Source organism: Sinohyriopsis cumingii, unplaced genomic scaffold (genome assembly GCF_028554795.1).
Source record: "Sinohyriopsis cumingii isolate HCF-2022 unplaced genomic scaffold, ASM2855479v2 utg000646l, whole genome shotgun sequence".
Taxonomy (NCBI): Eukaryota; Metazoa; Mollusca; class Bivalvia; order Unionida; family Unionidae; genus Sinohyriopsis; species Sinohyriopsis cumingii.
In genome coordinates, this window is record NW_028315921.1 from 733,608 (window position 1) to 759,670 (window position 26,063).

Here is a 26,063-nt window from a genome sequence, read left to right on the forward strand (position 1 = left end):
CCTTTTAGAAGAAGAAATAAGTAGAAATTAGAAAGAATATGAAGAGGAATATCTATACCCCGGTCAACATAGACACCAATCTGATAAAATCAGATCTCCGCTGTCCTACGTGAAGATGTGACGACGACCACTGAAGAATGACATTCAGGTGACCATTAAATTAGCCAATGGAAATGCAACTTTCAAAAAATCTGAAAGTGAATCAAATCGTTCGATACACATTCATCCTTTTCACCCACGGTGCTCTTTCTCAAAACGCAAAGATATTAGACCTCATCTGACTGGTTGATAAAATTAGCAATTATGGTAATAGCATAGGTACCAGAATATGCCTTCTAAGCGATCGCTGTCAGATCTTCATTTGGTAACAGCGGAGATCTGATTTTAATCAGTTTGGTACACAGGTACTTAAAGTATGAACAGGTGAAAGGACAGCTACATAAACGAACATTTTCCCCGTCATTTCTTCTACACTTCTGATAACATCAGTTTCTTTGACCTTCTTAACATTAACCGCAATTGTAGATTGTTGTCCAAGACTATCCGAGTATACAAACGTACAGTCTCCTGTTACTTAAAATTTGACCATCGTTTTAATGGGTATTACACACACTTCTAGTAAACAGACACATACGCGTGTGCTTTGGTGCCGTTTTGGAATTTTGGAAACAACTCACCCCTTACCCTCCCAAACCTTAACTTGATCCCTTTTGCCTTGCTCGCAACCCTAAATGTTTCTGCTAATCGGCCGATTCGCGGCATTGATATTTGGCTACACTTCCCGCATGCATGTTAGCACTACTGGGACTTTATTTCAATGCCAAGAAATGTTGTTGTTTTTTTTTCTCCTGTGGGAGATAAAATGTTCCACACGCACAAAAAGTACAACTCGATTATAAATATGCAGCCGGAACAGGTCAATACACAAACCTGTCACAAACATGCACAAAACGTCAGTCCATTCAAGACACAAACCACCAAAAAAAATCATGGAGACATCATTAGGCGTGTTTTCTTTCTGACGTGACGATATCACATTACAATATTGATGAATACGGTTTGTAGTCATAACTAAAAGTTCTACACATCAGATAAAATGTATATCGACGAAGATGGGATTCGAACCCACGCGGGGAGACCCCAATGGATTAGCAGTCCATCGCCTTAACCACTCGGCCACCTCGTCCGGTGTATTTTGATGAGTACACTATTTATGTAGGGAGTGATCTATAGCTACCTGGCCTAAACCACACACAACTTTTGTCTGATATTCACGATTCAATATGTCTTTTTCAGACAGAAAAAAATTCTAACCATCGAACCATCCTAGCTCTAACTGATGTGCACATAATGAACCTAGTGCATGATATTCTTTTAAAGAAGAAATATATATCTTCAGGTAAATTAAAACAATTCTCCTGGCTGGGAGAAAACTCAACATTACCCACCTACCCACCCAATAAACAGAAACAAATACATGGTCGGTCCCTTAGTGAGCAAGCATGTTCATATCAATGGATTGTTAGGCAAGGGAAAAAACTCGTACGAACATTCGTTGTATTCATCTCTTCGGTAAGTATTACATCAGATAAGTGAATATCAGTTCCATTTTTTTTTAAAGTTATAAAAATCAATGTTTTCTAACAGCAGAGCCGAGTGGCCGAGTGGTCTAAAGCGCTCTCCGTCACGGATCACTGCCATCTCACCTCTGTCTGCGTGGGTTCGAGTCTCGGGCTCGGCCAATGTGGACATGTGAGAAAGCTTGCCGGTAGCTTCTCGTGGGTCGGTGGTTCTTTCCGGGGTTTTCCCGGGTTCTTCCTCCACCATTAATACTGGCCGCCATGTATAGCCTATCTTGTGTTGAAAAATGGCGTTAAACCCTATAACAACAACAATAACAACTAACAGCAGAGTGGCGCAGTGGAAGCGTGCTGGGCCCATAACCCAGAGGTCCGTGGATCGAAACCACGCTCTGCTAATCACTTTTATTTGGTTTTTGTTTTTTGTTTTTAATTTTAAATTCATAACATCAAATTATCATTTATCTTCAGGCACAAAAATATAAATAAAAGGCACATTCAGTAAATATGTATCTGATTTCATATATAAAATGTGGGTCAATGTAATTTACTTTTCACGCTTCAATGACGGCTTTTTTTGGTGCTAATTTGGACCTTCTACACCGTTCTAGCAATAATAAAATGTCAAATGTACATGCAGCTAAAGTGAAATAGAACAAAAGGTCAAGGTAACATTACTTTCACCCTTAAGCCATGTATTTTGTTGAGATCCTATATAGAAGTTGATACATGCATGTAAAATATTAAGTTCTTTTCTTTGGCACTGTATCAATTATTGTAGAGAATTTAAAGGTACAGAAAACAATTTGTCAAGGACATGATACAAGCAAAAGAAAAACAATGTGGCATGTAATGATATAGCATTGGAACGTTCGACAGTGATCAGGTGGACAAGCCTCCCCGTGTTTCCCACCCCACCGCCGGCATCACCCTTCCCCACCCCCAGACAAAAATGAGTGTTTGTCTCCCTGGCCCTCACTAGCTGCTAAATCCCACAGTCAGCTTGCGGTCTTCTTTGCGCTCCCTGTGAAAAATACATACTGAACCACCCCTGCGATCCCACCCAAAAGTGCCGAAAAGTTTTGACCTCTGACATGACATTGCCATATTAAAAATGGAATTTATTTTGTTTCAATTTTTCGTTAATCCATACAATATGTGCTCTTAAAAGGCAAATTTACACATTTCCAGTGATTACATGTTTCCAAACTTGATATCCTGCTCCGGAAGGAAACGGAGGCTGGTTCTCGAAAATTAAACTTTAGATGAGCCTGTAAAATAATTGTGGTGTATATGAATAGAGGTCATACAATTTGCTATCAATTTTGGGATATATAGTATTTCTTCAATTGGTCACGGTGGGGTTTGATTCTTTTGTGTCATTCTAAAGGTATACTTTCTATTATACAATTGTAAGTTTTCTGTATTTTTCGCTTTGATCTCAGGATTTGATTCACAAACAACGTCCTAAACACAAACAATTCCTGCCTTTATAAGTTATGTGAACATGAATATTTTACAACCACATGAATTATCAGAATTTAAAAAGAGAGGTTGTTCAAATACAGCCAGAAACATCGATATTCATGTTGACATTATATCAAATTTGTTCCCATGCACAAAAACATTTGTCTGTGAAACATATGGAGGACATTTAAGTGCTGCTTATTTAAGGACATGAAAAATAAGTCCCTTTCAACTTCATATTTAGAACAGTAGATCAACAGTTATCAAGAGTATAATTATAATAATAATAATAATAATAATAATAATAAATTAAGAAGAATGGCACATTTGGTTGTGAAAGTCCCATCTGATATATGCTCCTTAGTAAAGCGCAATCCTCCTTTCGGATTCGCCATTTATTCAATTGTTGCAGGAGGGGGTCAATCGTTTTTCTTTTGTCGAACCAAGGGAGGCAACTAATGGAACTAGAACGTTCATTATAAACAATTGATTAGGTAGTCAACTAATGCAACTAAGAGGTTAGTGTTGTTGTTTCCATAAAATGTTTTACCGGGGTGTACTAGACTTTATGACTGCCTTAAATCCCAAACACGCCCATATATCATTGTTATAAATAAGATGTATCAATTATTTTCTGCTACTCGATATCGGATTATTTTAAACAAGGAAATGTGTCTTTCTCAATGAAACAATATGTGACTTTGCATAATCCGATCGAGAGCTATCTGCAATGTGTTGTTCGATTCAAGCTACCCTGTCTATAATTACGGCAAATTGGACATTCAGTTATTTGTGAGACGCATTGACATCGAAAGACAAACTGACTGAAGAGAGTTTTGGAGTATGAATCTCTGGTCACAAGAAATCTACGTCAGCGCGGAATGAATAGATGTGATCATGTGACTAGCTTTAGAAATACGCCCTACCTATGCTTAGGACATAACAACTTTCACGATCCAATCAGTCAACGAAATAACAAAATGTCTTTCTATGTAGTTGTGCCGAAAGTTTCAAATTTGTATGAGGTTACGTTGCCAAATAAAGAGTATAATCTAAAGTGGAATTGGCAGTGATAACTATGACTGTACTTCCCCATATTCTGACACTATTACTGTGTAAATACCTCGCCTACCTGCACACGTTTCCGACGAAGAGATAGGTATCAAGATAAGAGAATACGGAGTGGAATTCCTATCTCCCATTCAGGATAGATACTACCCTAGAAATCGTGTGACAGACGTGACGCATTTTTGTTTTGGATATTTAATTTTGATTGTTTGTTATTTTTTAAATATTTATTATTTGTTATTTCATGTTTTATTTCGTATTCTAGAGAAATTATTTGTTACATTTTACAATACTTGCTGGTTTTACATCTTTTCTAGTACTTAGGTTAAGAACATAGATTTGTAATATTATGTAAAATACAGTTTTCCAAAAGAGATAAAATCTTAGCCCTACAGTCGGAAGCATCAAACTGTAAGTGACCATTAGTTCGTTAAGTTATTGCATGATAATCAAGTAAAGGTGCGCTCTTTTTGTCTTGACCCGGGTCGCATGATGACAGATTGCACAGATTTCGTGTGCCACAAGTGTTGGAAACAGCGTCATGTTCCTAGGAAGTACAAAAGGCAAAGCTCTGACAATTGTGGAAATTTTCTTTATTTGTGTTCATGTGGGAAATATGACTTAAGAAATACAACTGCCTAAAGATGTTACATGCTAAATGATTAAATTGAAGAAATTAATTACCGAATTGCTAACGTTGCCACAAAGGAAGATAGATTGGGGATTCAAGTTGTAGAAGATGATGAACACGAGGTTGATGAAGTAATACAGGGTGCAGATGGTGAAGAAAGAGGTGATGAAACTGATCAAGAAAAAGCTTTTCACAGAGTCAACCATTCATACTGGTATCTCTTTTACGACAATTCGGGTTTGGTGACAGTTTTATTTAATGGATACAAATATTTTATATTGAAATTAGAAACAGTGTTAAATGCATTTAATGAAAGCCTTTTCAATTAAACATTCAGTCCTCCAAAGTTGCCCTATACTAACTATACTATATTTATTTGAAGCGGAACATTTAGGGCTCGCTATAATTATAAATTATTATGTCAATGTTGCTCTATTTCTATTGTCTAGCAGTACAAGTAAAGTCTTTCAACATGCCGATGGTACAACCATGACATTAGCAAAGAAAGAATCTATTAATCAATCATTTATTGTACTTGGTTTATATTGTAAAGGATCTGGTTCAAAAGGGAATAAAGAAAACAAACGGAACTTTTATTTAATTCATCAGGCAGTCTCTGTTGAATTCTGCAGACAGCTCCAATTTCAACATTGTGATCACGTTATCTTAATTTTGGGAACTAGTGCTGGAGCTCAGTTAGAATAACACTTTGTCTAAAATTAAAACTTATTACACAGAGGTGATACTAAATTGTATGACTTCTGTTCATGTATAGCACAAATGTTTTACTCGCTTTTAAGTAGCTTGATTTTCCGTAAACCAGCCGCTGTTTCCTTTTGGAGTAGGGTATTTTGTTTTGGAAACATTTACTCACTAGAAAAAATACATTTGCCACTCTAGTATCACCCTTAACGTTCAACTGGTATTATATATAGCATTACCGATAGAGAACAGCCTTATCAGAGAGAAGTTTTAATCGGAAAGAATGGTGTTAGATGCACACTGCATTTAACACTGTCTTTAATATCGGCTGAATAAAAATTTGACCAAATCCAAAATTTATGTGAATGAGACAAACTTTTGACTCTGTCAAAAACGTTGCTTTTATCAATTTTTAAGGTATATCCCTCGATGTTGTCCCTCTAGGTCATCGCAATGACATCTCCTACAGTGAATGTTGTATCAGCAATATCCCTTCAAACTATAGAGCATGTCTGAATTAGAGGCATAATTTTGGGTAATACCCATTTCAAACCATGAGCCATAACCCTCGTCAAAATAGTATCATCTACATTAAATAGTCTCATAGGTCGCCAATATTTCCAGCTTCTTTAGTCGCTCTTGGTGTTGTAAAAAATGATATTGTATCAAATCTCACTGTCCATGACGTAATTGATTCCTTGTTAACGATCTGAAGAAGAAAAAATCTCTAACAGGTTATCATATTCATAATTTAAAACGTTGTAAAATACAACTACTTTATCGATTTAACCAGACCAAAATATCTAATTTTAGACATTATATTTATAGCTGCATGTATTTTATCAACCCTTGTATGACAATACTCAAATACGTATCATCAGCAGGTACGGATGAATTTACCAAGATTAAAACTGATTCTTTACAACTCTCATCATCTGTGCTCGATAATTACAAAATACAATAAAACTTATAAATGTATTTTAATATTTGATTTTCATTTGAAACAAGTGAGCCAAAGTCATCAATGGATTCATTAATAACATTTCGCTTTTGTTGATATTTTTCAGGATTTTTTTATAAAGTATTTGCTATTTGCGTCACTTTCAATCACCAAACTGGATTAAAATCTCGGTATAACACCTCAAAACAATTTTATTTCTTAGTCACTTCATTGTTGTTCGAGTTCTTCCTATGTATTGATATCAAATGAATCTTTAGCGGTAAATTTTACAGAAAATAGAATCATTTTGTCTTGACATCTATACAATTCTTGGAAACTTTCTTTCTTTCTCTTCGTACTGTATAGGAGCGAGAATTCTTACTTTTATATTTTGCATTATCCACTAAGTGAGTTGTTCACTAAAATATTTTACTCTTTCCCTCAATAATAATAGATTTCACTCTACATACCTATTCATCATTACAAACATTATCTAATTTAAGTAAGTGCCTAATTTCTTCGTTGCATGTAGTTATTTTAGGATCGATCTCATAATGATGTACATGCATAACAAAATATTTTGCATACCAATATATAATTTGGAGGAATTTAAGATATAATCCATCCTGCACTGCCATAGTTCGCATAGTACCATTCTCTCTTGATCTCCAAAGATCGTAAATATTGCTATCAACTGTAATTATGAAGCTCTCGAATAGCAATATCATCGATACGTATGTGTTTGTTATGTTGATCAATTGCAGCTATTGTAACCACCTACCAAGGTAGTGCTATAACTCGTATTGGTCTCCACAATTGTTGCACACGGTATTAGTGGATCAGATACAGTTTTATATGCAACGTTCACTCCATAAAGTCGGCCTTTGGATATAACTTCTAGAAACCTAAGATCGTTGTGTTCACCGAAAAGTCGTCTGACTACAAACGAAACAAGTGAAAATGGTTCTTGGATTTTGAGAGTGCTCCAGAAACAGCAGTTATGTAGACATTTTGGTGTTAACGTGTCTAAGTATAGCAGATTATATACAAAACTTAAAGAGGTTAAAGATAAACTTGCAAGTACGTTATTGGTTTTATTAATATTGGAGTACACAGGTATGGAATTAGTCGGCTCACAAATTATATTTTCCATGAAACTACCGCGATTCCATGAACGTTGTATTATTGTGAAACTTAATTTAACCCTAGCCCTCAGAATATAAGTGAACTGGAGAGAGTCCATTGCTTGTGCGCTATACATCTGGAAGGTATTACGTTCACATGTTCATACTTTATGTACCTGTGTACCTTTTAGAAGAAGAAATAAGTAGAAATTAGAAAGAATATGAAGAGGAATATCTATACCCCGGTCAACATAGACACCAATCTGATAAAATCAGATCTCCGCTGTCCTACGTGAAGATGTGACGACGACCACTGAAGAATGACATTCAGGTGACCATTAAATTAGCCAATGGAAATGCAACTTTCAAAAAATCTGAAAGTGAATCAAATCGTTCGATACACATTCATCCTTTTCACCCACGGTGCTCTTTCTCAAAACGCAAAGATATTAGACCTCATCTGACTGGTTGATAAAATTAGCAATTATGGTAATAGCATAGGTACCAGAATATGCCTTCTAAGCGATGGCTGTCAGATCTTCATTTGGTAACAGCGGAGATCTGATTTTAATCAGTTTGGTACACAGGTACTTAAAGTATGAACAGGTGAAAGGACAGCTACATAAACGAACATTTTCCCCGTCATTTCTTCTACACTTCTGATAACATCAGTTTCTTTGACCTTCTTAACATTAACCGCAATTGTAGATTGTTGTCCAAGACTATCCGAGTATACAAACGTACAGTCTCCTGTTACTTAAAATTTGACCATCGTTTTAATGGGTATTACACACACTTCTAGTAAACAGACACATACGCGTGTGCTTTGGTGCCGTTTTGGAATTTTGGAAACAACTCACCCCTTACCCTCCCAAACCTTAACTTGATCCCTTTTGCCTTGCTCGCAACCCTAAATGTTTCTGCTAATCGGCCGATTCGCGGCATTGATATTTGGCTACACTTCCCGCATGCATGTTAGCACTACTGGGACTTTATTTCAATGCCAAGAAATGTTGTTGTTTTTTTTTCTCCTGTGGGAGATAAAATGTTCCACACGCACAAAAAGTACAACTCGATTATAAATATGCAGCCGGAACAGGTCAATACACAAACCTGTCACAAACATGCACAAAACGTCAGTCCATTCAAGACACAAACCACCAAAAAAAATCATGGAGACATCATTAGGCGTGTTTTCTTTCTGACGTGACGATATCACATTACAATATTGATGAATACGGTTTGTAGTCATAACTAAAAGTTCTACACATCAGATAAAATGTATATCGACGAAGATGGGATTCGAACCCACGCGGGGAGACCCCAATGGATTAGCAGTCCATCGCCTTAACCACTCGGCCACCTCGTCCGGTGTATTTTGATGAGTACACTATTTATGTAGGGAGTGATCTATAGCTACCTGGCCTAAACCACACACAACTTTTGTCTGATATTCACGATTCAATATGTCTTTTTCAGACAGAAAAAAATTCTAACCATCGAACCATCCTAGCTCTAACTGATGTGCACATAATGAACCTAGTGCATGATATTCTTTTAAAGAAGAAATATATATCTTCAGGTAAATTAAAACAATTCTCCTGGCTGGGAGAAAACTCAACATTACCCACCTACCCACCCAATAAACAGAAACAAATACATGGTCGGTCCCTTAGTGAGCAAGCATGTTCATATCAATGGATTGTTAGGCAAGGGAAAAAACTCGTACGAACATTCGTTGTATTCATCTCTTCGGTAAGTATTACATCAGATAAGTGAATATCAGTTCCATTTTTTTTTAAAGTTATAAAAATCAATGTTTTCTAACAGCAGAGCCGAGTGGCCGAGTGGTCTAAAGCGCTCTCCGTCACGGATCACTGCCATCTCACCTCTGTCTGCGTGGGTTCGAGTCTCGGGCTCGGCCAATGTGGACATGTGAGAAAGCTTGCCGGTAGCTTCTCGTGGGTCGGTGGTTCTTTCCGGGGTTTTCCCGGGTTCTTCCTCCACCATTAATACTGGCCGCCATGTATAGCCTATCTTGTGTTGAAAAATGGCGTTAAACCCTATAACAACAACAATAACAACTAACAGCAGAGTGGCGCAGTGGAAGCGTGCTGGGCCCATAACCCAGAGGTCCGTGGATCGAAACCACGCTCTGCTAATCACTTTTATTTGGTTTTTGTTTTTTGTTTTTAATTTTAAATTCATAACATCAAATTATCATTTATCTTCAGGCACAAAAATATAAATAAAAGGCACATTCAGTAAATATGTATCTGATTTCATATATAAAATGTGGGTCAATGTAATTTACTTTTCACGCTTCAATGACGGCTTTTTTTGGTGCTAATTTGGACCTTCTACACCGTTCTAGCAATAATAAAATGTCAAATGTACATGCAGCTAAAGTGAAATAGAACAAAAGGTCAAGGTAACATTACTTTCACCCTTAAGCCATGTATTTTGTTGAGATCCTATATAGAAGTTGATACATGCATGTAAAATATTAAGTTCTTTTCTTTGGCACTGTATCAATTATTGTAGAGAATTTAAAGGTACAGAAAACAATTTGTCAAGGACATGATACAAGCAAAAGAAAAACAATGTGGCATGTAATGATATAGCATTGGAACGTTCGACAGTGATCAGGTGGACAAGCCTCCCCGTGTTTCCCACCCCACCGCCGGCATCACCCTTCCCCACCCCCAGACAAAAATGAGTGTTTGTCTCCCTGGCCCTCACTAGCTGCTAAATCCCACAGTCAGCTTGCGGTCTTCTTTGCGCTCCCTGTGAAAAATACATACTGAACCACCCCTGCGATCCCACCCAAAAGTGCCGAAAAGTTTTGACCTCTGACATGACATTGCCATATTAAAAATGGAATTTATTTTGTTTCAATTTTTCGTTAATCCATACAATATGTGCTCTTAAAAGGCAAATTTACACATTTCCAGTGATTACATGTTTCCAAACTTGATATCCTGCTCCGGAAGGAAACGGAGGCTGGTTCTCGAAAATTAAACTTTAGATGAGCCTGTAAAATAATTGTGGTGTATATGAATAGAGGTCATACAATTTGCTATCAATTTTGGGATATATAGTATTTCTTCAATTGGTCACGGTGGGGTTTGATTCTTTTGTGTCATTCTAAAGGTATACTTTCTATTATACAATTGTAAGTTTTCTGTATTTTTCGCTTTGATCTCAGGATTTGATTCACAAACAACGTCCTAAACACAAACAATTCCTGCCTTTATAAGTTATGTGAACATGAATATTTTACAACCACATGAATTATCAGAATTTAAAAAGAGAGGTTGTTCAAATACAGCCAGAAACATCGATATTCATGTTGACATTATATCAAATTTGTTCCCATGCACAAAAACATTTGTCTGTGAAACATATGGAGGACATTTAAGTGCTGCTTATTTAAGGACATGAAAAATAAGTCCCTTTCAACTTCATATTTAGAACAGTAGATCAACAGTTATCAAGAGTATAATAATAATAATAATAATAATAATAATAATAATAAATTAAGAAGAATGGCACATTTGGTTGTGAAAGTCCCATCTGATATATGCTCCTTAGTAAAGCGCAATCCTCCTTTCGGATTCGCCATTTATTCAATTGTTGCAGGAGGGGGTCAATCGTTTTTCTTTTGTCGAACCAAGGGAGGCAACTAATGGAACTAGAACGTTCATTATAAACAATTGATTAGGTAGTCAACTAATGCAACTAAGAGGTTAGTGTTGTTGTTTCCATAAAATGTTTTACCGGGGTGTACTAGACTTTATGACTGCCTTAAATCCCAAACACGCCCATATATCATTGTTATAAATAAGATGTATCAATTATTTTCTGCTACTCGATATCGGATTATTTTAAACAAGGAAATGTGTCTTTCTCAATGAAACAATATGTGACTTTGCATAATCCGATCGAGAGCTATCTGCAATGTGTTGTTCGATTCAAGCTACCCTGTCTATAATTACGGCAAATTGGACATTCAGTTATTTGTGAGACGCATTGACATCGAAAGACAAACTGACTGAAGAGAGTTTTGGAGTATGAATCTCTGGTCACAAGAAATCTACGTCAGCGCGGAATGAATAGATGTGATCATGTGACTAGCTTTAGAAATACGCCCTACCTATGCTTAGGACATAACAACTTTCACGATCCAATCAGTCAACGAAATAACAAAATGTCTTTCTATGTAGTTGTGCCGAAAGTTTCAAATTTGTATGAGGTTACGTTGCCAAATAAAGAGTATAATCTAAAGTGGAATTGGCAGTGATAACTATGACTGTACTTCCCCATATTCTGACACTATTACTGTGTAAATACCTCGCCTACCTGCACACGTTTCCGACGAAGAGATAGGTATCAAGATAAGAGAATACGGAGTGGAATTCCTATCTCCCATTCAGGATAGATACTACCCTAGAAATCGTGTGACAGACGTGACGCATTTTTGTTTTGGATATTTAATTTTGATTGTTTGTTATTTTTTAAATATTTATTATTTGTTATTTCATGTTTTATTTCGTATTCTAGCGAAATTATTTGTTACATTTTACAATACTTGCTGGTTTTACATCTTTTCTAGTACTTAGGTTAAGAACATAGATTTGTAATATTATGTAAAATACAGTTTTCCAAAAGAGATAAAATCTTAGCCCTACAGTCGGAAGCATCAAACTGTAAGTGACCATTAGTTCGTTAAGTTATTGCATGATAATCAAGTAAAGGTGCGCTCTTTTTGTCTTGACCCGGGTCGCATGATGACAGATTGCACAGATTTCGTGTGCCACAAGTGTTGGAAACAGCGTCATGTTCCTAGGAAGTACAAAAGGCAAAGCTCTGACAATTGTGGAAATTTTCTTTATTTGTGTTCATGTGGGAAATATGACTTAAGAAATACAACTGCCTAAAGATGTTACATGCTAAATGATTAAATTGAAGAAATTAATTACCGAATTGCTAACGTTGCCACAAAGGAAGATAGATTGGGGATTCAAGTTGTAGAAGATGATGAACACGAGGTTGATGAAGTAATACAGGGTGCAGATGGTGAAGAAAGAGGTGATGAAACTGATCAAGAAAAAGCTTTTCACAGAGTCAACCATTCATACTGGTATCTCTTTTACGACAATTCGGGTTTGGTGACAGTTTTATTTAATGGATACAAATATTTTATATTGAAATTAGAAACAGTGTTAAATGCATTTAATGAAAGCCTTTTCAATTAAACATTCAGTCCTCCAAAGTTGCCCTATACTAACTATACTATATTTATTTGAAGCGGAACATTTAGGGCTCGCTATAATTATAAATTATTATGTCAATGTTGCTCTATTTCTATTGTCTAGCAGTACAAGTAAAGTCTTTCAACATGCCGATGGTACAACCATGACATTAGCAAAGAAAGAATCTATTAATCAATCATTTATTGTACTTGGTTTATATTGTAAAGGATCTGGTTCAAAAGGGAATAAAGAAAACAAACGGAACTTTTATTTAATTCATCAGGCAGTCTCTGTTGAATTCTGCAGACAGCTCCAATTTCAACATTGTGATCACGTTATCTTAATTTTGGGAACTAGTGCTGGAGCTCAGTTAGAATAACACTTTGTCTAAAATTAAAACTTATTACACAGAGGTGATACTAAATTGTATGACTTCTGTTCATGTATAGCACAAATGTTTTACTCGCTTTTAAGTAGCTTGATTTTCCGTAAACCAGCCGCTGTTTCCTTTTGGAGTAGGGTATTTTGTTTTGGAAACATTTACTCACTAGAAAAAATACATTTGCCACTCTAGTATCACCCTTAACGTTCAACTGGTATTATATATAGCATTACCGATAGAGAACAGCCTTATCAGAGAGAAGTTTTAATCGGAAAGAATGGTGTTAGATGCACACTGCATTTAACACTGTCTTTAATATCGGCTGAATAAAAATTTGACCAAATCCAAAATTTATGTGAATGAGACAAACTTTTGACTCTGTCAAAAACGTTGCTTTTATCAATTTTTAAGGTATATCCCTCGATGTTGTCCCTCTAGGTCATCGCAATGACATCTCCTACAGTGAATGTTGTATCAGCAATATCCCTTCAAACTATAGAGCATGTCTGAATTAGAGGCATAATTTTGGGTAATACCCATTTCAAACCATGAGCCATAACCCTCGTCAAAATAGTATCATCTACATTAAATAGTCTCATAGGTCGCCAATATTTCCAGCTTCTTTAGTCGCTCTTGGTGTTGTAAAAAATGATATTGTATCAAATCTCACTGTCCATGACGTAATTGATTCCTTGTTAACGATCTGAAGAAGAAAAAATCTCTAACAGGTTATCATATTCATAATTTAAAACGTTGTAAAATACAACTACTTTATCGATTTAACCAGACCAAAATATCTAATTTTAGACATTATATTTATAGCTGCATGTATTTTATCAACCCTTGTATGACAATACTCAAATACGTATCATCAGCAGGTACGGATGAATTTACCAAGATTAAAACTGATTCTTTACAACTCTCATCATCTGTGCTCGATAATTACAAAATACAATAAAACTTATAAATGTATTTTAATATTTGATTTTCATTTGAAACAAGTGAGCCAAAGTCATCAATGGATTCATTAATAACATTTCGCTTTTGTTGATATTTTTCAGGATTTTTTTATAAAGTATTTGCTATTTGCGTCACTTTCAATCACCAAACTGGATTAAAATCTCGGTATAACACCTCAAAACAATTTTATTTCTTAGTCACTTCATTGTTGTTCGAGTTCTTCCTATGTATTGATATCAAATGAATCTTTAGCGGTAAATTTTACAGAAAATAGAATCATTTTGTCTTGACATCTATACAATTCTTGGAAACTTTCTTTCTTTCTCTTCGTACTGTATAGGAGCGAGAATTCTTACTTTTATATTTTGCATTATCCACTAAGTGAGTTGTTCACTAAAATATTTTACTCTTTCCCTCAATAATAATAGATTTCACTCTACATACCTATTCATCATTACAAACATTATCTAATTTAAGTAAGTGCCTAATTTCTTCGTTGCATGTAGTTATTTTAGGATCGATCTCATAATGATGTACATGCATAACAAAATATTTTGCATACCAATATATAATTTGGAGGAATTTAAGATATAATCCATCCTGCACTGCCATAGTTCGCATAGTACCATTCTCTCTTGATCTCCAAAGATCGTAAATATTGCTATCAACTGTAATTATGAAGCTCTCGAATAGCAATATCATCGATACGTATGTGTTTGTTATGTTGATCAATTGCAGCTATTGTAACCACCTACCAAGGTAGTGCTATAACTCGTATTGGTCTCCACAATTGTTGCACACGGTATTAGTGGATCAGATACAGTTTTATATGCAACGTTCACTCCATAAAGTCGGCCTTTGGATATAACTTCTAGAAACCTAAGATCGTTGTGTTCACCGAAAAGTCGTCTGACTACAAACGAAACAAGTGAAAATGGTTCTTGGATTTTGAGAGTGCTCCAGAAACAGCAGTTATGTAGACATTTTGGTGTTAACGTGTCTAAGTATAGCAGATTATATACAAAACTTAAAGAGGTTAAAGATAAACTTGCAAGTACGTTATTGGTTTTATTAATATTGGAGTACACAGGTATGGAATTAGTCGGCTCACAAATTATATTTTCCATGAAACTACCGCGATTCCATGAACGTTGTATTATTGTGAAACTTAATTTAACCCTAGCCCTCAGAATATAAGTGAACTGGAGAGAGTCCATTGCTTGTGCGCTATACATCTGGAAGGTATTACGTTCACATGTTCATACTTTATGTACCTGTGTACCTTTTAGAAGAAGAAATAAGTAGAAATTAGAAAGAATATGAAGAGGAATATCTATACCCCGGTCAACATAGACACCAATCTGATAAAATCAGATCTCCGCTGTCCTACGTGAAGATGTGACGACGACCACTGAAGAATGACATTCAGGTGACCATTAAATTAGCCAATGGAAATGCAACTTTCAAAAAATCTGAAAGTGAATCAAATCGTTCGATACACATTCATCCTTTTCACCCACGGTGCTCTTTCTCAAAACGCAAAGATATTAGACCTCATCTGACTGGTTGATAAAATTAGCAATTATGGTAATAGCATAGGTACCAGAATATGCCTTCTAAGCGATCGCTGTCAGATCTTCATTTGGTAACAGCGGAGATCTGATTTTAATCAGTTTGGTACACAGGTACTTAAAGTATGAACAGGTGAAAGGACAGCTACATAAACGAACATTTTCCCCGTCATTTCTTCTACACTTCTGATAACATCAGTTTCTTTGACCTTCTTAACATTAACCGCAATTGTAGATTGTTGTCCAAGACTATCCGAGTATACAAACGTACAGTCTCCTGTTACTTAAAATTTGACCATCGTTTTAATGGGTATTACACACACTTCTAGTAAACAGACACATACGCGTGTGCTTTGGTGCCGTTTTGGAATTTTGGAAACAACTCACCCCTTACCCTCCCAAACCTTAACTTGATCCCTTTTGCCTTGCTCGCAACCCTAAATGTTTCTGCTAATCGGCCGATTCGCGGCATTGATATTTGGCTACACTTCCCGCATGCATGTTAGCACTACTGGGACTTTATTTCAATGCCAAGAAATGTTGTTGTTTTTTTTTCTCCTGTGGGAGATAAAATGTTCCACACGCACAAAAAGTACAACTCGATTATAAATATGCAGCCGGAACAGGTCAATACACAAACCTGTCACAAACATGCACAAAACGTCAGTCCATTCAAGACACAAACCACCAAAAAAAATCATGGAGACATCATTAGGCGTGTTTTCTTTCTGACGTGACGATATCACATTACAATATTGATGAATACGGTTTGTAGTCATAACTAAAAGTTCTACACATCAGATAAAATGTATATCGACGAAGATGGGATTCGAACCCACGCGGGGAGACCCCAATGGATTAGCAGTCCATCGCCTTAACCACTCGGCCACCTCGTCCGGTGTATTTTGATGAGTACACTATTTATGTAGGGAGTGATCTATAGCTACCTGGCCTAAACCACACACAACTTTTGTCTGATATTCACGATTCAATATGTCTTTTTCAGACAGAAAAAAATTCTAACCATCGAACCATCCTAGCTCTAACTGATGTGCACATAATGAACCTAGTGCATGATATTCTTTTAAAGAAGAAATATATATCTTCAGGTAAATTAAAACAATTCTCCTGGCTGGGAGAAAACTCAACATTACCCACCTACCCACCCAATAAACAGAAACAAATACATGGTCGGTCCCTTAGTGAGCAAGCATGTTCATATCAATGGATTGTTAGGCAAGGGAAAAAACTCGTACGAACATTCGTTGTATTCATCTCTTCGGTAAGTATTACATCAGATAAGTGAATATCAGTTCCATTTTTTTTTAAAGTTATAAAAATCAATGTTTTCTAACAGCAGAGCCGAGTGGCCGAGTGGTCTAAAGCGCTCTCCGTCACGGATCACTGCCATCTCACCTCTGTCTGCGTGGGTTCGAGTCTCGGGCTCGGCCAATGTGGACATGTGAGAAAGCTTGCCGGTAGCTTCTCGTGGGTCGGTGGTTCTTTCCGGGGTTTTCCCGGGTTCTTCCTCCACCATTAATACTGGCCGCCATGTATAGCCTATCTTGTGTTGAAAAATGGCGTTAAACCCTATAACAACAACAATAACAACTAACAGCAGAGTGGCGCAGTGGAAGCGTGCTGGGCCCATAACCCAGAGGTCCGTGGATCGAAACCACGCTCTGCTAATCACTTTTATTTGGTTTTTGTTTTTTGTTTTTAATTTTAAATTCATAACATCAAATTATCATTTATCTTCAGGCACAAAAATATAAATAAAAGGCACATTCAGTAAATATGTATCTGATTTCATATATAAAATGTGGGTCAATGTAATTTACTTTTCACGCTTCAATGACGGCTTTTTTTGGTGCTAATTTGGACCTTCTACACCGTTCTAGCAATAATAAAATGTCAAATGTACATGCAGCTAAAGTGAAATAGAACAAAAGGTCAAGGTAACATTACTTTCACCCTTAAGCCATGTATTTTGTTGAGATCCTATATAGAAGTTGATACATGCATGTAAAATATTAAGTTCTTTTCTTTGGCACTGTATCAATTATTGTAGAGAATTTAAAGGTACAGAAAACAATTTGTCAAGGACATGATACAAGCAAAAGAAAAACAATGTGGCATGTAATGATATAGCATTGGAACGTTCGACAGTGATCAGGTGGACAAGCCTCCCCGTGTTTCCCACCCCACCGCCGGCATCACCCTTCCCCACCCCCAGACAAAAATGAGTGTTTGTCTCCCTGGCCCTCACTAGCTGCTAAATCCCACAGTCAGCTTGCGGTCTTCTTTGCGCTCCCTGTGAAAAATACATACTGAACCACCCCTGCGATCCCACCCAAAAGTGCCGAAAAGTTTTGACCTCTGACATGACATTGCCATATTAAAAATGGAATTTATTTTGTTTCAATTTTTCGTTAATCCATACAATATGTGCTCTTAAAAGGCAAATTTACACATTTCCAGTGATTACATGTTTCCAAACTTGATATCCTGCTCCGGAAGGAAACGGAGGCTGGTTCTCGAAAATTAAACTTTAGATGAGCCTGTAAAATAATTGTGGTGTATATGAATAGAGGTCATACAATTTGCTATCAATTTTGGGATATATAGTATTTCTTCAATTGGTCACGGTGGGGTTTGATTCTTTTGTGTCATTCTAAAGGTATACTTTCTATTATACAATTGTAAGTTTTCTGTATTTTTCGCTTTGATCTCAGGATTTGATTCACAAACAACGTCCTAAACACAAACAATTCCTGCCTTTATAAGTTATGTGAACATGAATATTTTACAACCACATGAATTATCAGAATTTAAAAAGAGAGGTTGTTCAAATACAGCCAGAAACATCGATATTCATGTTGACATTATATCAAATTTGTTCCCATGCACAAAAACATTTGTCTGTGAAACATATGGAGGACATTTAAGTGCTGCTTATTTAAGGACATGAAAAATAAGTCCCTTTCAACTTCATATTTAGAACAGTAGATCAACAGTTATCAAGAGTATAATAATAATAATAATAATAATAATAATAATAATAATAATAATAATAATAAATTAAGAAGAATGGCACATTTGGTTGTGAAAGTCCCATCTGATATATGCTCCTTAGTAAAGCGCAATCCTCCTTTCGGATTCGCCATTTATTCAATTGTTGCAGGAGGGGGTCAATCGTTTTTCTTTTGTCGAACCAAGGGAGGCAACTAATGGAACTAGAACGTTCATTATAAACAATTGATTAGGTAGTCAACTAATGCAACTAAGAGGTTAGTGTTGTTGTTTCCATAAAATGTTTTACCGGGGTGTACTAGACTTTATGACTGCCTTAAATCCCAAACACGCCCATATATCATTGTTATAAATAAGATGTATCAATTATTTTCTGCTACTCGATATCGGATTATTTTAAACAAGGAAATGTGTCTTTCTCAATGAAACAATATGTGACTTTGCATAATCCGATCGAGAGCTATCTGCAATGTGTTGTTCGATTCAAGCTACCCTGTCTATAATTACGGCAAATTGGACATTCAGTTATTTGTGAGACGCATTGACATCGAAAGACAAACTGACTGAAGAGAGTTTTGGAGTATGAATCTCTGGTCACAAGAAATCTACGTCAGCGCGGAATGAATAGATGTGATCATGTGACTAGCTTTAGAAATACGCCCTACCTATGCTTAGGACATAACAACTTTCACGATCCAATCAGTCAACGAAATAACAAAATGTCTTTCTATGTAGTTGTGCCGAAAGTTTCAAATTTGTATGAGGTTACGTTGCCAAATAAAGAGTATAATCTAAAGTGGAATTGGCAGTGATAACTATGACTGTACTTCCCCATATTCTGACACTATTACTGTGTAAATACCTCGCCTACCTGCACACGTTTCCGACGAAGAGATAGGTATCAAGATAAGAGAATACGGAGTGGAATTCCTATCTCCCATTCAGGATAGATACTACCCTAGAAATCGTGTGACAGACGTGACGCATTTTTGTTTTGGATATTTAATTTTGATTGTTTGTTATTTTTTAAATATTTATTATTTGTTATTTCATGTTTTATTTCGTATTCTAGAGAAATTATTTGTTACATTTTACAATACTTGCTGGTTTTACATCTTTTCTAGTACTTAGGTTAAGAACATAGATTTGTAATATTATGTAAAATACAGTTTTCCAAAAGAGATAAAATCTTAGCCCTACAGTCGGAAGCATCAAACTGTAAGTGACCATTAGTTCGTTAAGTTATTGCATGATAATCAAGTAAAGGTGCGCTCTTTTTGTCTTGACCCGGGTCGCATGATGACAGATTGCACAGATTTCGTGTGCCACAAGTGTTGGAAACAGCGTCATGTTCCTAGGAAGTACAAAAGGCAAAGCTCTGACAATTGTGGAAATTTTCTTTATTTGTGTTCATGTGGGAAATATGACTTAAGAAATACAACTGCCTAAAGATGTTACATGCTAAATGATTAAATTGAAGAAATTAATTACCGAATTGCTAACGTTGCCACAAAGGAAGATAGATTGGGGATTCAAGTTGTAGAAGATGATGAACACGAGGTTGATGAAGTAATACAGGGTGCAGATGGTGAAGAAAGAGGTGATGAAACTGATCAAGAAAAAGCTTTTCACAGAGTCAACCATTCATACTGGTATCTCTTTTACGACAATTCGGGTTTGGTGACAGTTTTATTTAATGGATACAAATATTTTATATTGAAATTAGAAACAGTGTTAAATGCATTTAATGAAAGCCTTTTCAATTAAACATTCAGTCCTCCAAAGTTGCCCTATACTAACTATACTATATTTATTTGAAGCGGAACATTTAGGGCTCGCTATAATTATAAATTATTATGTCAATGTTGCTCTATTTCTATTGTCTAGCAGTACAAGTAAAGTCTTTCAACATGCCGATGGTACAACCATGACATTAGCAAAGAAAGAATCTATTAATCAATCATTTATTGTACTTGGTTTATATTGTAAAGGATCTGGTTCAAAAGGGAATAAAGAAAACAAACGGAACTTTTATTTAATTCATCAGGCAGTCTCTGTTGAATTCTGCAGACAGCTCCAATTTCAACATTGTGATCACGTTATCTTAATTTTGGGAACTAGTGCTGGAGCTCAGTTAGAATAACACTTTGTCTAAAATTAAAACTTATTACACAGAGGTGATACTAAATTGTATGACTTCTGTTCATGTATAGCACAAATGTTTTACTCGCTTTTAAGTAGCTTGATTTTCCGTAAACCAGCCGCTGTTTCCTTTTGGAGTAGGGTATTTTGTTTTGGAAACATTTACTCACTAGAAAAAATACATTTGCCACTCTAGTATCACCCTTAACGTTCAACTGGTATTATATATAGCATTACCGATAGAGAACAGCCTTATCAGAGAGAAGTTTTAATCGGAAAGAATGGTGTTAGATGCACACTGCATTTAACACTGTCTTTAATATCGGCTGAATAAAAATTTGACCAAATCCAAAATTTATGTGAATGAGACAAACTTTTGACTCTGTCAAAAACGTTGCTTTTATCAATTTTTAAGGTATATCCCTCGATGTTGTCCCTCTAGGTCATAGCAATGACATCTCCTACAGTGAATGTTGTATCAGCAATATCCCTTCAAACTATAGAGCATGTCTGAATTAGAGGCATAATTTTGGGTAATACCCATTTCAAACCATGAGCCATAACCCTCGTCAAAATAGTATCATCTACATTAAATAGTCTCATAGGTCGCCAATATTTCCAGCTTCTTTAGTCGCTCTTGGTGTTGTAAAAAATGATATTGTATCAAATCTCACTGCCCATGACGTAATTGATTCCTTGTTAACGATCTGAAGAAGAAAAAATCTCTAACAGGTTATCATATTCATAATTTAAAACGTTGTAAAATACAACTACTTTATCGATTTAACCAGACCAAAATATCTAATTTTAGACATTATATTTATAGCTGCATGTATTTTATCAACCCTTGTATGACAATACTCAAATACGTATCATCAGCAGGTACGGATGAATTTACCAAGATTAAAACTGATTCTTTACAACTCTCATCATCTGTGCTCGATAATTACAAAATACAATAAAACTTATAAATGTATTTTAATATTTGATTTTCATTTGAAACAAGTGAGCCAAAGTCATCAATGGATTCATTAATAACATTTCGCTTTTGTTGATATTTTTCAGGATTTTTTTATAAAGTATTTGCTATTTGCGTCACTTTCAATCACCAAACTGGATTAAAATCTCGGTATAACACCTCAAAACAATTTTATTTCTTAGTCACTTCATTGTTGTTCGAGTTCTTCCTATGTATTGATATCAAATGAATCTTTAGCGGTAAATTTTACAGAAAATAGAATCATTTTGTCTTGACATCTATACAATTCTTGGAAACTTTCTTTCTTTCTCTTCGTACTGTATAGGAGCGAGAATTCTTACTTTTATATTTTGCATTATCCACTAAGTGAGTTGTTCACTAAAATATTTTACTCTTTCCCTCAATAATAATAGATTTCACTCTACATACCTATTCATCATTACAAACATTATCTAATTTAAGTAAGTGCCTAATTTCTTCGTTGCATGTAGTTATTTTAGGATCGATCTCATAATGATGTACATGCATAACAAAATATTTTGCATACCAATATATAATTTGGAGGAATTTAAGATATAATCCATCCTGCACTGCCATAGTTCGCATAGTACCATTCTCTCTTGATCTCCAAAGATCGTAAATATTGCTATCAACTGTAATTATGAAGCTCTCGAATAGCAATATCATCGATACGTATGTGTTTGTTATGTTGATCAATTGCAGCTATTGTAACCACCTACCAAGGTAGTGCTATAACTCGTATTGGTCTCCACAATTGTTGCACACGGTATTAGTGGATCAGATACAGTTTTATATGCAACGTTCACTCCATAAAGTCGGCCTTTGGATATAACTTCTAGAAACCTAAGATCGTTGTGTTCACCGAAAAGTCGTCTGACTACAAACGAAACAAGTGAAAATGGTTCTTGGATTTTGAGAGTGCTCCAGAAACAGCAGTTATGTAGACATTTTGGTGTTAACGTGTCTAAGTATAGCAGATTATATACAAAACTTAAAGAGGTTAAAGATAAACTTGCAAGTACGTTATTGGTTTTATTAATATTGGAGTACACAGGTATGGAATTAGTCGGCTCACAAATTATATTTTCCATGAAACTACCGCGATTCCATGAACGTTGTATTATTGTGAAACTTAATTTAACCCTAGCCCTCAGAATATAAGTGAACTGGAGAGAGTCCATTGCTTGTGCGCTATACATCTGGAAGGTATTACGTTCACATGTTCATACTTTATGTACCTGTGTACCTTTTAGAAGAAGAAATAAGTAGAAATTAGAAAGAATATGAAGAGGAATATCTATACCCCGGTCAACATAGACACCAATCTGATAAAATCAGATCTCCGCTGTCCTACGTGAAGATGTGACGACGACCACTGAAGAATGACATTCAGGTGACCATTAAATTAGCCAATGGAAATGCAACTTTCAAAAAATCTGAAAGTGAATCAAATCGTTCGATACACATTCATCCTTTTCACCCACGGTGCTCTTTCTCAAAACGCAAAGATATTAGACCTCATCTGACTGGTTGATAAAATTAGCAATTATGGTAATAGCATAGGTACCAGAATATGCCTTCTAAGCGATCGCTGTCAGATCTTCATTTGGTAACAGCGGAGATCTGATTTTAATCAGTTTGGTACACAGGTACTTAAAGTATGAACAGGTGAAAGGACAGCTACATAAACGAACATTTTCCCCGTCATTTCTTCTACACTTCTGATAACATCAGTTTCTTTGACCTTCTTAACATTAACCGCAATTGTAGATTGTTGTCCAAGACTATCCGAGTATACAAACGTACAGTCTCCTGTTACTTAAAATTTGACCATCGTTTTAATGGGTATTACACACACTTCTAGTAAACAGACACATACGCGTGTGCTTTGGTGCCGTTTTGGAATTTTGGAAACAACTCACCCCTTACCCTCCCAAACCTTAACTTGATCCCTTTTGCCTTGCTCGCAACCCTAAATGTTTCTGCTAATCGGCCGATTCGCGGCATTGATATTTGGCTACACTTCCCGCATGCATGTTAGCACTACTGGGACTTTATTTCAATGCCAAGAAATGTTGTTGTTTTTTTTTCTCCTGTGGGAGATAAAATGTTCCACACGCACAAAAAGTACAACTCGATTATAAATATGCAGCCGGAACAGGTCAATACACAAACCTGTCACAAACATGCACAAAACGTCAGTCCATTCAAGACACAAACCACCAAAAAAAATCATGGAGACATCATTAGGCGTGTTTTCTTTCTGACGTGACGATATCACATTACAATATTGATGAATACGGTTTGTAGTCATAACTAAAAGTTCTACACATCAGATAAAATGTATATCGACGAAGATGGGATTCGAACCCACGCGGGGAGACCCCAATGGATTAGCAGTCCATCGCCTTAACCACTCGGCCACCTCGTCCGGTGTATTTTGATGAGTACACTATTTATGTAGGGAGTGATCTATAGCTACCTGGCCTAAACCACACACAACTTTTGTCTGATATTCACGATTCAATATGTCTTTTTCAGACAGAAAAAAATTCTAACCATCGAACCATCCTAGCTCTAACTGATGTGCACATAATGAACCTAGTGCATGATATTCTTTTAAAGAAGAAATATATATCTTCAGGTAAATTAAAACAATTCTCCTGGCTGGGAGAAAACTCAACATTACCCACCTACCCACCCAATAAACAGAAACAAATACATGGTCGGTCCCTTAGTGAGCAAGCATGTTCATATCAATGGATTGTTAGGCAAGGGAAAAAACTCGTACGAACATTCGTTGTATTCATCTCTTCGGTAAGTATTACATCAGATAAGTGAATATCAGTTCCATTTTTTTTTAAAGTTATAAAAATCAATGTTTTCTAACAGCAGAGCCGAGTGGCCGAGTGGTCTAAAGCGCTCTCCGTCACGGATCACTGCCATCTCACCTCTGTCTGCGTGGGTTCGAGTCTCGGGCTCGGCCAATGTGGACATGTGAGAAAGCTTGCCGGTAGCTTCTCGTGGGTCGGTGGTTCTTTCCGGGGTTTTCCCGGGTTCTTCCTCCACCATTAATACTGGCCGCCATGTATAGCCTATCTTGTGTTGAAAAATGGCGTTAAACCCTATAACAACAACAATAACAACTAACAGCAGAGTGGCGCAGTGGAAGCGTGCTGGGCCCATAACCCAGAGGTCCGTGGATCGAAACCACGCTCTGCTAATCACTTTTATTTGGTTTTTGTTTTTTGTTTTTAATTTTAAATTCATAACATCAAATTATCATTTATCTTCAGGCACAAAAATATAAATAAAAGGCACATTCAGTAAATATGTATCTGATTTCATATATAAAATGTGGGTCAATGTAATTTACTTTTCACGCTTCAATGACGGCTTTTTTTGGTGCTAATTTGGACCTTCTACACCGTTCTAGCAATAATAAAATGTCAAATGTACATGCAGCTAAAGTGAAATAGAACAAAAGGTCAAGGTAACATTACTTTCACCCTTAAGCCATGTATTTTGTTGAGATCCTATATAGAAGTTGATACATGCATGTAAAATATTAAGTTCTTTTCTTTGGCACTGTATCAATTATTGTAGAGAATTTAAAGGTACAGAAAACAATTTGTCAAGGACATGATACAAGCAAAAGAAAAACAATGTGGCATGTAATGATATAGCATTGGAACGTTCGACAGTGATCAGGTGGACAAGCCTCCCCGTGTTTCCCACCCCACCGCCGGCATCACCCTTCCCCACCCCCAGACAAAAATGAGTGTTTGTCTCCCTGGCCCTCACTAGCTGCTAAATCCCACAGTCAGCTTGCGGTCTTCTTTGCGCTCCCTGTGAAAAATACATACTGAACCACCCCTGCGATCCCACCCAAAAGTGCCGAAAAGTTTTGACCTCTGACATGACATTGCCATATTAAAAATGGAATTTATTTTGTTTCAATTTTTCGTTAATCCATACAATATGTGCTCTTAAAAGGCAAATTTACACATTTCCAGTGATTACATGTTTCCAAACTTGATATCCTACTCCGGAAGGAAACGGAGGCTGGTTCTCGAAAATTAAACTTTAGATGAGCCTGTAAAATAATTGTGGTGTATATGAATAGAGGTCATACAATTTGCTATCAATTTTGGGATATATAGTATTTCTTCAATTGGTCACGGTGGGGTTTGATTCTTTTGTGTCAT

At 36.1% G+C, this 26,063-nt stretch overlaps 4 non-coding genes across 4 annotated transcripts; all 4 read right to left on the bottom strand.

The window, feature by feature from the left end:
* Positions 1-1,104: 1,104 nt before the first annotated feature.
* Trnas-gcu (transfer RNA serine (anticodon GCU)) lies at positions 1,105-1,186 on the bottom strand. Its single transcript has one exon. It is a non-coding gene; the product is annotated as a tRNA-Ser (tRNA).
* A 7,613-nt stretch (positions 1,187-8,799) lies between these two features.
* Positions 8,800-8,881, bottom strand: Trnas-gcu (transfer RNA serine (anticodon GCU)). The gene has a single exon. It is a non-coding gene; the product is annotated as a tRNA-Ser (tRNA).
* Positions 8,882-16,494: 7,613 nt separating this feature from the next.
* Trnas-gcu (transfer RNA serine (anticodon GCU)) lies at positions 16,495-16,576 on the bottom strand. The gene has a single exon. It is a non-coding gene; the product is annotated as a tRNA-Ser (tRNA).
* A 7,628-nt stretch (positions 16,577-24,204) lies between these two features.
* Trnas-gcu (transfer RNA serine (anticodon GCU)) lies at positions 24,205-24,286 on the bottom strand. The gene has a single exon. It is a non-coding gene; the product is annotated as a tRNA-Ser (tRNA).
* Between the last annotated feature and the right edge of the window lie 1,777 nt (positions 24,287-26,063).